The 13,297-nt window shown below is 40.8% G+C and overlaps 1 protein-coding gene across 3 annotated transcripts in view; it reads left to right on the top strand.

The window, feature by feature from the left end:
• The window catches only part of Rgl (Ral guanine nucleotide dissociation stimulator-like), a 292,275-nt gene that overhangs the window by 180,754 nt on the left and 98,224 nt on the right, over nucleotides 1-13,297 (top strand). The gene's annotated exons all lie outside the window — the stretch shown is intronic.

Raw genomic sequence — 13,297 nt, 5'->3', positions numbered from 1 at the left:
AGAGAGAGACAGACAGACAGACAGACAGACAGACAGACAGACAAGGTTTCCCATTTATCTAACAGTTTTAGTTTTTCCTTGAATTTATTTAGACTACGCACCTTTACAACACCAGATGCAAGTTTGTTCCAGCAATCAACCACCCTCTGAATGAAGGCAAATTTATGAACATACAACTTGCAACCATTCTTCCTCAATTTGAACTTAGTCTCGGCAAGAGAGAGGATTCCATCAGCATTGAGTTTACTCAATCCATTTTAAGCTTTAAACACCTCAATCAGATCTTGCATATGCCTAACTTCCAGATTCTGCAATTTGCAAAACTAACATTTTCTGGTAAGAGCACTTTTCTGTTCCTATCATTAATGTTGCTCATCTCTACACGGAGATGCCAAATACTTAATCAGATTGTCCACAACCTGAGTGGACAAATCCCTTCAGATCATGGAAGTTCTAGTAGTCCAATGCGATTTGATTCAACTTTAAGATTGGCCCTAAAATGAGGCTTCCCACCATTTTAAGCTAATTGCATGAAATAATAAAAAAATAATAATAAATAAAATAAAAATAGGTGATATATAAAAAATAAATTTAATCTCGTGAGATTTGCCCTGGCAGGCTGTTTGCACTGCTCAGAAAACTTTATATCTGACTGTACAATTACCTCAAGGTATTTTTCATTCTTTGCTGCCCCGTATATTGTACTACACAGTTGCTACGTTACTTTGGGATTACAGCTCCCCATATGAAGTACCTTGCCTAATCCTTGTCAGTTGCCTTATTGCCAATCTGCATTCTTTGGTTACTGTGATTAACTGCCCTGCCAACCTTCATAATTATCATTAATAAATATAGACAACAACAACAATGGCCCAGCACTGAACGCTGGGGGACTCTTCTAATAAAATTAGCCCAAGAAGAGAACCACTGTGTCTTTTCATCTCAACCATCCCTTTATCCCAGCAACTTACCTTAATGCCACGTGGCTCCAATTTGTATAGCAGTGTTTTATGTGTAACAGTATTAAAAGATTTTCTTAAATCTAAGTATATGATGTCAAAATTAGTTTTTGCATCCAGTTTCTTTTGATACTGTGTCATAGTAGTATCAAAAAAATTGGTCAGACAAGATCGCCCCTTATCCATGCTGTGACTGTAGTATAACTGCATTCATCTCTATATGATTCTGCATTACTTCTTTAACTAGTGATTCTATTATTTACCCCAGAACAGAAGTCAAGCTAACAGATCTGTAATTGATCCCCTTTGTGAATGGGGGATATATTTGCATATTTTCAGTTGATAGGAACCTCCCCTGAATATCCAGAGATGCTAAAGATTTGCCTCCCCCCCCCCCTTTTTTTTTTTTTGCTACTGCCTTTAATATAATATAGTTGTGGAATAGATGTGCAGAAATTTTTCCTTTAGCCAGTGGATGGTTGATTGTGGAACAAACTTTCATTTGTTGTTGAAGTTGATAGTGCACATAAATTTAAGGAAGAACTAGACTTAACTTTTAGAGTAAATGGATGGGTGAAATGGGAGTGTTTTTTTTTTTTTTTTTTCTTTCTTTCTTTTCTTGGGCTGATGCTGTATAAACTTGCTTTCTTGCATCATATGCCTCTACTAATGCTAATAGATAGATCCCATCCATCCCCAGTATTTTTTTTTTTTTACATTTAGCTTCAACAATTTTACCTCCACTTTCCTCTCAGTTTTCACAAAATCATTTAGCTTGCCACCAAAATTTGACTCACTTTTGGCATTCCATCCCTAAAATTCCTCGTGTGAATGGAGATGCAAAATATTTAATCGGATTGTCCACAACCCGAGTGGACAAATCCATTCAGGTTGTGGAAATTCTAGTTGACCAGTGTGATTCAACCCCTTACTTCTACACAGGCAAAAGAATCCTTGCTGCATTCTTTGCCAGACTTCTCATAATCTGCCTTATCTTGCCTAACCTCCTTTGTGACGATTGCAGACTAGTGTATGTCTACTGTAGGTGTATCACTGGATTATTTACGAGGTGCTACCCAAATGTTCCCAAAATTTGAATGTTGAGCAGGAACGTCTAGTACAGACTTGTAGTGCTAGGTAACACTGCATGCATCCTTTGTGAATCAGTGCCCCACGTGACGTCGGGCTGGATAAAGTCATTGAATATTTATGCGCGGTTCTTTGGCGGTGTGTTTTGCATGTTTGTGTTTGTTGCGATGGCTTATGTCACAGAGCAATGTGCTTGCAGCACGTTTTTGTTTCCTCCTTAACAACACAGCAGCAGAAACCCATAAGAAGTTGAAACAAGCTTTTGGTGACAATGCTTTAGGCCAGACACAGGCCTACTACTGGTTTAGCCGACCGGGCTAGCCAGGTGGGTAAAGTGCCTGCCTGGCAACCCAAAGGTCGCGGGTTCGATTCCCGCCTCGGGCTTGGATCAAAGTACTGCAAAAACCTTGGGAGGTGCATTATGGCCACAGAAGCCTATGCGCCAACAACTACAAAAAAAAACTACTGGTTTAACCGTTTTAAAAGTGGTCGAATGTCGATTGATGACTACAATCAATCTGGGCGTCCATCATCAAGCACCACCCCAGGAAATGTCGCAAAGTTCTACTACAAAGTCGTGAGGCAGTTAAGGGAAGCCTTGGGAGGAACCATCCAGAGAAGTGACAAAGAACTGTCCATCATGACAATGTGCCAGCCCACACATCTTTTGCTATGGTACAGTTTTTGGCATCCAGCAACATGACAGTCACCCACCCCCTTATCTGACATACTTGCCCCCCTGCGACTTCTTCCTCTTCCCAAGAAAATGAAATCATGCTGAGTGGCTGAAGATTTGACAGCGTAGAGGATATCCATTTGACCAAAAATTTGATGGCACTGAAGCTGAACACTATGACGAAGAAGGGCTTTCGGGACGCATTCAAATCATGGGAGAAGCACTGGGATCGGTGTTTATGCTCTCAAGGGGACTACTTTGAAGGTGATGGTGGCGAATAAGATCCAGGGTGAGTCTAAACGTATTTATTTTATAAATACATTCCGGAAACTTTTCAGTAGCACCTCGTATATTCATCACATGCATTTTTCTCTATTGCAATGAGCTCATCAGTTCACGTGACATCCATATAGGTCTATTCCTTGAACTGTATTTCTTAGAAGGTATAAAAAGCCTAGTAGCTTCTGCGATAACATCCCTGAATGTGTCCCATTTAGAATTTTCTCTTGGTAGCTTCATCAGTTGGTCCCACTGTATAGAATTTAAAAACTGTCTGAGGTTGCTGTAATAACCTTTAAGAAAGCAAAAGCCCTTTCCCTTGCCTTTGACAGTAGCTACATTTTTAAATACTGCATACAGGTCTGGTGGCCTCATTTTAGGAAGGATGTAGATATGCTGGAACAGGTGAAGAGAAGGGCAGTGAAATTGTAGTGGCTGGAAACTAGGCACCTGTGAGGTGATCTGATCGAGGTGTTTAAGGCTTTGAATGGATTGAACAACTACAGAATAACACTGCTGTCAACTGCTGCAAAGCTATACTCTAATATACTAAAGGATAAACTTAATAAATACAGTAAACAATTCTTAGAAGAAGAACAATGTGGGTTCAGAAAAGAGAGAAGCACAATAGATGCCATTTTCTCATTACAACAAATTTTGGAGAAAAGAAGAGAATTCAGTCTACCAACATTTCTGCTGTTTATTGATTATGAAAAAGCATATGACAATGTAAACCGGGAAAAACTTTGGCAGATTCTATGTGAAGAAAATATCCCAACCCAACTACAGAAAGCAAAGCCTGTATAAAATATTCTAATGGCCAACTATCAGACCCAGTTAACACCAATAAAGGAGTCAAACAAGGATGTGGACTATCACCAAATTTATTTGATATCTACATCAATAAAATTCTTAAAGAATGGAAAACAAACAATTAACAACAGAATACAGTTGAATAACAGGAATAAAATCCAAACTATACTATATGCTGATGATCAAGTTATAATTGCAAAATCTGAAGATGAACTACAGATAGCAGCTAATGAACTGAATAAAATAGGTAAAAAGTACAAGATGAAAATCTCCACCTCAAAAACAAAATCAATGAGATTATGTGGAAAAAACATACAAAGAGTCAAAATTGTTATCGATAAAATAATAGAACAAATATCTGACTTCACTTATTTGGGAAATTTAATATCAAATGAAGGGAAGACATCCACACTAAACTACAAAAATATAATAAAATGAATGGAATGATTAAACGCCACTTCGGAAAACAAATGACAATTGAAACAAAATTACGACTGCACAACATCACTTCAAAACCAGTCCTCTTCTACAGCTGTGAGACTTGTGTCATAAATAAGAAAGATGCACACAAACTAGAAGCAGCACAAATGAGATTTTTAAGACCATTATTAGGCTTTACAAGACTAGACCACCAAAGAAATTTAGATATCCACGAGAAATTAAAAGTAGATAACATAGTAAATGACATAAAATGGTATCAGGAAAAATGGATCAGACACACAGAAAGAATGAACCAGACCGGATCCCAAAATTAGCCTTTAACTACAAACCTACAGGCAAGAGAGATGTTGGTCGACCAACACAATGATGGCGACCAACATCTCAAAGAGCTACAACATAACAGGTCTTAAAAGACCTAAGCCAGACCAAGTTCATGATGATGATGGATTGAACAAGCTCGATGCTGCTGCTGGCATTCTTCCTCTTGCTCATACTGCATGCATGAGGGGGCATAAATTCAAATTGAGAAAGGGTGGTGGCATGGTAGATGGGCAGAGGTTTACCTTCAGGCAGCAGATAATTGATTGTTGGAAAAAACTTCCATTTTTTTTTTAAACAAAAGTTTATAAGCTTGCCTTCTTCCATCATATGCCACTACTATAAATAATAAGGATAATGATAATAATAATATGGTGCAGGGATGATACCATCTCTCAATTTAGAAAAGAATAAAGATTAATAAAATAACTTAATTTGTTAAAAATGAATATCATTAAACATTTATTTAAAAAAAAAATAAATGCATGAGATAGCTCTTCCTCTAACTCACATTCCCGATATTCTGGAAAAGCCGAAGCACTGCCCACTCACCTTGTCTTCCTTGTCAGTCACAATTATTGACCAATAAGAGACAAGACACGATTAATGTAAAATGTGGTTGGTTGATGGATGACATAAAACGATGACTTACTAGTGGTGCGCAACATTCACAGCAAACTTTATCGTAAATGTTTTTTACTTGTGAAAAAAATAAACCATTAATTCACTCCTACCTGCTTTGTGGCTTCAAGATGATTTGTCTGCTGATACAATCAAATGAAGTGTTGCAACTTCAAATATGTAATGTGTTAGTTTTAGCCATACACCGTTGAGCCAAAACATTATGACCACCTACCTAATATGATGTTGGTCCTCCACGTGCAGCCAAAACAGCTCGTATCCGGCAAGGCATGGATGCTACAAGATTTCTAAATGTGTCTTGTGGTATCTCGTACCAACACTTAACCAGCAGATCCTTTAACTCTTGTAAGGTCCGTGGTCGAGACGCCGCAGATTGTAGTTGCTGTTCCAACACAAACCACAGATACTCAATGGGATTGATTGATGTCTGGGGAATTTGGAGGCCAGGGCAATACAGTCAGTCCTCGTATAGCATGATAGTTGTGTTCCTAGAAACTCTCGTGCAATATAAACAACAGGCCCTATGGGAAAAATAGGGTTAGGTGCCGACCACCCAAGATTGAACACACATTTGTAACCAAAACATTACCAAACACAATAAATAATTGTAATAAAATACTATTACGTAATAAAATATTGCTAATGCTTTTGCTTCTATCGTAAGCAAACTTGTTTGTTTTTCTATCCAAACAGATGACAGCCATTCCATCTCTTCCAATTCTTTGTGTCCTAATCTAATGGATTTTAATTACACTTTGAGTTGTTCCTGCTATAAAAGTTGTTTTTATTTTCTCTGCATTCTTTGTAATTCTCGGCGTTGCCTCATTTAGGTTTGTAGCATGTGCAATATCACATGGTTTTTCATTTCGCTCAAAGCGTTTCACAATTTCATATTTTTTCTATATCGACAGATGCGACCTGGCCATAAGCCTTCCCGGGGAAACCCCGGTGGGCCGGAGGCCGGTGTGATTTTGGCCATAAACGCTAGTATGAGGTCACTACAAATTTTCCCGGGTAAGAATTTTTGATCCAGTCCGCCTCTGTTTATCGATATTGCTTTTATTTTTCTCTCTGAATCTGCAGTGTCTTCACCAGGACGCTTCCTTTTCACACCTTTTAAGCATTTTAGTCATTTTTAGGGAATAAAGCACAATTACAAAACGAGGAGACATGCTTGATACACATAAACAAAGCTGCGTGTAGCAACTGAATAAAGGCACACCGTAAAGGCAGAGATTAACACCTCACATTTTACTAAAGCACATTTCTAGGAGTTACTACCATAAAACAATAAAAACAATTTCCAGTTGCGTTTCTGCTAGTGGAATCTGTTATAAACTGGTAGTAAAATCGATCTAATTGCATTTGCGATTATACTGAGAGCTGGAATTGTGTTGGTTTTTACGTTATTATGGTGAAATGTGTTTCCCCTTCACTAATATAAAAAACATAAATACATTTTCAGAATCTTCTCTTCATTCCTATCGTGTTGCGTTCGGTTGGGGTGATTCTGCGTTCGACTGCCATTTCTTGTAAACACAAAGGCGAATCGTGCATAAGCAAATTCGGTTCGTGTTATATAAGATGTTGTTCCCCTATTTATAAATCGTGTATGATCGAATTCGTGTAATGTAAACACGTGTTATACGAGGACTGACTGACTGTACCTGGAAGTGTTCCTCATGTTCTGCGAAACAGTCTTGAACAATCTAGGCAGTGTGGCATGTTGCATTATTCTGCTGAAAAATGGCACTGCCATAGGAGAAGACTGTTGCCATGAAAGGGTGTACCTGGTCAGCAGTGATGTTTAGGTAAGGTGTATTTATTGTCAGATGATACCAGGGGTTTCCCCCATCTCCACGTAGTTTTCATTGTGGGTGTACCAGTTTGCTGGAAATGCCAGAGATTTAAAAGTTTGTGGATATTATATATGTAGTGTCATGTACCATTGTTCATCTGGTTGTTTAGCTGTTGGACCCCTGCTGAGGCCCAAACTTGCCCCACCTTCGCCCCGTGGAGGCAGACCAGGAACCCAGTAGTTTTAGTTTCACTCTGGTTGGTCCTGCCACCTAATTTCCTGAGATTTCAGTGGCTAGGACCTAAAGGGGGGGAAAAAAAAAAACGTGTGCGTTCTTTTATTTTCTCGATTTTAAATTTCCTACTGTCTTTATCTAGTCTAATAAAGGAGGTAGTATTCTCATGTATTTTCTTCAAAATCATAATATATGGGGTATCTATGCCTTGTCTTTCCAGTGCCGGAAACATTGCCTTATGCTGTATGGAGTCAAATGCCTTTTCATAATCCACAAATGCCAGGCATAATGGTGTTTTATATTCATTTGCTTTCTCCATTAGCTGTGATATTACGTGAAGGTGATCCATAGTTGAGAATCTTGTCCTAAAGCCAGCTTGCTCTTTCGGTTGATTCTTATCAAGTATTCTTTCTAATCTGTTAATAATGACCCTTGTGAACAACTTATAGATGTGGGATAACAAGCTAATTGGTCTATACTTTCCAATTTCTGATTTATCTCCTTTCTTATGCAGCAAAACTATGATTGCATCATTCCACTGCTTAGGCATCACACCTTTTCTGTTGCACTTTGTGAAGAGCCTTGCCAGTTTTTGTGTTATGTCTCTTCCTCCCAATTTTAACAACTCTACAGTAACTTCATCATCCCCCGGGGCTTTCGGATTCTTCATTTTCTTCAGTGCATGTTCTACCTCATCAGGAAGAATATCGGGTATGTTGTATGTGTTGCTAATTTGCAATCCATCTTCCCCACTGCTGGCATCATTTCCTCGCTCCTTGTATAATTCTCTGTAGTAGTCTTCTGCTATTTGAATTATGCCTTCTCTGCTGTTTATAAGTACACCATCGCTATTCTTCAGTTTCAGTATCATTTGTCTTTCTGTATTACTGCTCAAGGCTGTTGATTTAAATCCTTTGTTTTCCCTTAATGCTTGTTCTACTTTTCTTGTGTTAAATCTTCTTATGTCCTCTCTGAGTCTCTTTCTAATGGCTTTGCATAACTCAGTATACTCAGTTTTCTCCTTGTCAGTGTTTTTCTTGCTCTCCATTTTTTGCCTTCGGTTCATCATAACAAGTGTTTCTTGACTAATTTTTCTTCTTTGGATTTCTTTTTCCCTATAGGTTTCTTGGGCTTTATCACTTTCAGAAAGTTGTAATATTCCTCGTCGATATCTTGATCCTGAGCAGTCTGCAGCTCAAACTTGTTCTTAAGTTCCAGTACATACTGCTTTTTCTCCTTCTGTTATCTCAAAGAGCTTTATATTATTTACTCGAGTCAGTTTTTTCCTTTCCTACATCTATATCAAGTGTACATCTTACCATTCTGTGATCTCTTCCAACATTTACCTTATTCAGAACGGTAACATCATTCCCAATATATCTTCTGTTAGTGAGGATGAAGTCGATTTCATTAGTTGTTAATCCATTTGGGCTCTTCCGTGTCCGCTTTCTGTTCGCCCTTTTCTTGAAAAAAGTGTTCGTTACTAACAATCCTTGAGATTTTGCATCCACAAGTCTTTTGCCTCTTTCATTTCTTTCACCAATTCCAAAATTTCCTATAGTTCCTCTTTCTGCGCTGTTTTGTCTTTTTCCAACCTTAGCATTGAAGTCCCCCATAATAATAGTGTAGTGGGTTTTCTGCTCATCTAGAAGACTCAATTTCGGTGTACATTTCTTCAACCTCTTCATCATCATGGCTCGATGTTGGTGCATAAATCATTATGATGTTTAGCTTGTACCTCTTAGAAATCTTGAATATTAGTCTTGACACCCTTGGTGATGTACTTTTGAATTCCAAAATGTTGTTTTTTAAAATCTTTATGAACCAGAAACCCAACTCCACCTTCACTCCTTTCACTGTTTCCATTGGTGTACAGCAGATTTCCACTTGATAAACTTATTAGCATTAGCATTAGTAGAGGCATATGATGCAAGAAAGCAAGCTTATTCAGATTTCCACTTGATAAACTTATAAGTGATTCATTTCTTCTTATTTCAGCCAAACCGATGATATTCCAATTCACATTTTCTAATTCCTTTTCCAGCTCTAATATCCTGTCTTCACCGATGAGTGATCTTACGTTGTAACAGGCCAGGTTCAGTTTCCGCGCATGGCAACCTGGTCGTACCCAGAGATTCTTAGCACCCTCTGCTTCCACTCTGATCCTCTTGCTGCCGTAAGAGGGAGAGTGAAAGCTGCTGGGGACTGAGGGCCATTTGTTTTGTCGTGCTGTCATATGCTGGAGGGTTTGGTCTTTTCCTCTTCATGCTGACCAGGCGTCTTGAAGAGAACCACTCTACACGTTCGTTGCCACCTAAGTGACGTAACAGGGCTTACCATCGAGAAGGTGTGCATGAGTGGATTTTAGGGTGGTAGGCCAACCTTCTCCTAAATCTTCAATAGAAAGATATTGTATCCATCAGTGTTTTAGACTTAGTGTCTGATAACACACAGAATGCCTGTACCCTTCTAAGACCTTAGTGTGGTTTTTTTCCTAAGCCTTCCAGTTCTGAGGAATGTGCCTTGTTCACATAGACCCAGCTGGTGGGTCTAAATTTGGTAGTCATCTCCATTTGTCATTCATGGGACATGGGTCCCGTCCTTGTTAGTCTACTTCGGTATAGTTTGTTTCCTGAGTTTTCTAATTCTTGGGGGTGAGTCATTTCTGGTGTCCCAGTCCAAGCGAGCTGAAGAACAGATGCTCTTCGGTTATAGTGGTATTGGGTTGTAGGCTGCAGCGATTTGGTTTCTCCTCTTCGCAAACAGTGCCTGCACGTAATCCGAAAAGGCTTGATACTCCTCCTTCATGTCTAGGAGGTGATGTTCTTGTTCCTGTGGTAAGTAGTGGATCCTGGTGAATAAAACACCATGTAGCTCTTCATAGAGCCAGCAGTCATACATGAGGTGCTGCCAGCTCATCAGTCCCCCACAAGTGCAAGTTGAATCATCCTGGATCCCAAGTAGAGACAGATTGGCATTAATCATTCTGTGTCCAGTTAAGAGGTAAGTTACCTGTAGACCTGGGGAGAACCAGTTTGGTGAGGTTGGGTAGAAACTTCTTTGTGATGTCTCCCTTTTGAGAGGTGCTCCACCTTTCCTGCATTTTGAGTGAGTTTGTATCCTCTTCTTTTCCACATTTCTGTTGCTGGTTAGTTCAATAGTGAACCCCAGAAAAGTCTGTGGGGGTACCTTTGTCTAGGTAGTACAATAGGCTGTGACATACGATTTCTAACTCCTGCGGAGAGTGCCAGCTAGCACCTGCAGAGTATGGCTGCTCACCGTGCGGCAGGCATGGGAGATGGTTAGGAGGATGGACCTGTGATACATCTGTTTACTACTGTTGTAGTTTTTTGAAACCATGCTCCAAATGCGTAGGTGACGATTGGAGTGAAGATAGTTTTGTAGAACAGTTGGAATACTCGCTTTTTCAAGCCCCATTCTTTACATGTGACCATGGTTGCGTGGTGTCTTATTTTTTCACTGAGATATTTCAGATGGTCCTGAAATGACAGATTTTGGTCCAATATCACGGAGGTTTGGTATTCTCTAACCAACTGAAATACCTAGCAGTAGGTATTTCAGTTGGTTAGAGAATTTGATTGTTTCTTGCCCAGTTTTTATTTGCGGAGGCTGCCTAAGATCAGGGTGTCCCTTTAGTAGGATGGAGCTTGTTTTTGTGGGGGATATTTTGAGTTGGTTTCGGTTTGTCCATTCTTGGAGAGTGGTCAGGGTCCAATTTGCGAGGACCTCTAACGCGGCTCTTGAGTTTGCCTGTATCGTCAGAATGAGATCGTCCGCGAATGCTTGAGATTGTACTTCATGGAGATCGATGTTAAGAAAGGTGTCCAAGACGATATCCCACAGTAGTGGGCCAACAACCAGACTTTGAGGGCAGCCCCGATGGACACACCTGGAGAGTGTTGTTGTTGTTGTTGTTGTTTGGTTTTTAGGAGCATTAGCAACTAAGGCCATATTGCTCCGGAATATGCGGTGGTCATTCCTTGACCTTTCCGCATCCTCCATATTTGGTGGTGACGGGCTCGAACCCCGGTCTAATCAAGAAGCGTGCGGTACACACTGCTGCTCCTTCCCACCTGGCTACGGAGACGCCCCTGGAGAGTGTGCCGTAGGGGGTGGTGACTTTGATGGTTCTGTTGTTTGGGTAACTTTTGATGGTGTTATAGAGGTTTTCCGGCATGTTGGTTTCGCACAGCCTCGCCAGGACGCTCAGCCACAAAAGTGAGTCGAATGCCCCAGCGAAGTCCATGGCTATCACTAGGAAGGAATTTTTATTACATCTGTTGACCTTGGTCAGGAGGTGAGTTAGGGCATTCACGGTGGAGGGTGCCCCACCTGAAGCCGAACTGGTTTGCTGTGGCCAGGCCAGCCTCATCATAGTAATGTTGGATCAGTGTGTAGAGTAGTCGTTCAAATAGCTTACTGATAACTGTCAAAAGTGCAATGGGCCGGTAGGAGTCCGGAAGGTGTGGTGGCTTTGTTGGATTCTTTAGGATGAGTTTAGTGCTTGCCTGGCAACCCAAAGGTCGCGGGTTCGAATCCCGCCTCGGGCTTGGATCAAAGTACTGCAAAAAAAAACCTTGGGAGGTGCATTATGGCCACAGAAGCCGATGCGCCAACAACTGCCAAAAAAAAAAGAAAGAAAGAAGGATGAGTTTAACGTTTGCCATCTTCCAGTAAGTCGGGAAGGTGCCTTTACTGAGACAGAGGTTATCTCTCTTCATCATCCACCGTAGAACTCCGTGATCACTTCCTGCTACTGGTTCGTCTACTGTCATCCCTGTTATGTCATCTGATTCATGGGTGATGATGAGGTCTAGGATATTCTTTCGAACTCGGGCTATAAACTACAAATCACAGTAAGTTTGGGGCATACTCGACCATTTTTTTGATAATTTCGGATTCCAGAAGGTTCGGTCCAGGGCACCTATTTCCCTTTATTAGGACTGCTGCATTGCTGATCTTTTTCATGGTGGAAAGGGTGCTCTTTTGTTGCCATTTGGTGAGTCTCGTTGGCCTGGCAAACTCAGGCCTGTTCTGCTGTCATTGTTTGTATCTCTGGATGAAAGGCAGTGTCAAGGATATTGTTGATGGTGTGTTCCCAAGTGATAGTCATGTATCCTTGGTGCATTTTAGTGGCTTCAACTACTTCCCCTCTGGAGTGTTTGTTGGTGACGAGCTTATATACAAGTTTCCAAGGGTCCTTGTTTCAGTGGTGGAGACCAGGTGCTCCCAGGATTGGTTTTTGCTTTCTCTAATTTGTGCTGTATAGATGTTTCTTGCCTCTTTGTAGCTCTGTCATAGGGTTTCAATTTCCGCCACTGGCTGGGAGCACCTGGCTCACTGAAGAAGGCCTTTCTTCTTTCCTGCGCCTCCTTCCTGAGTCGCTGAAAGTTTTGATTCCACCAGGGCACTGCCCCCGATGTCAGATTTTTCTTCCTGATGGCTGCAGTGCTAGCTTGTTATATGATTTCTGTCGTTTTAATTTAGCGGATTCTTGGGTCCTCGATACGTTGGAGTTCTCTCTGTCGTTGTTGTATGCTATTCTGTAGGGTGGTCTGGAAGAGTTCCCAGTCTGCCTTTGCTATGGCATATCTATGGGCGGTTTGTCTGTTCACAGGTACTGTGGCCAGTGATTTTAGATTAATGGCACGATGATCGGATGTTGTCAAGGCCTCAGAGACGGTCCAATTGGAAATGTTGTTGGCAGCATTCCTCATTGCCATGGTGACATCTATAGTGGCCTCCTATAATGTGTTACAGAGTGTAGGCAGATTGTTGGGTAAGTTTAGTACAGTTAATGTTGAGGTTGCCAGGAACTCTTCCAACCTGGTCCCGCTTTTGGTACCCTGTCTATCTGGGGTATGGCTGTGCCACATTGGCGACCGGCAATTAACGTCTGCTCCCACAATGATTTTTGATGTTTAGGTATGGGGTAGACGTCAGAGTGCCCGGCACATGGCTGACTGGACTCAGGGTATCCCAGCAGAACATCGCCCAAAGCATGACACTGCCGCCATTTCTCTTCC

This window comes from Mastigoproctus giganteus, chromosome 2, assembly GCF_048544385.1.
Source record: "Mastigoproctus giganteus isolate SK-2022 chromosome 2, ASM4854438v1, whole genome shotgun sequence".
Classification (NCBI taxonomy): Eukaryota; Metazoa; Arthropoda; class Arachnida; order Uropygi; family Thelyphonidae; genus Mastigoproctus; species Mastigoproctus giganteus.
Note: the sequence above shows the minus strand (reverse complement) of the source record. Positions and strands in the feature narration are given on the sequence as shown.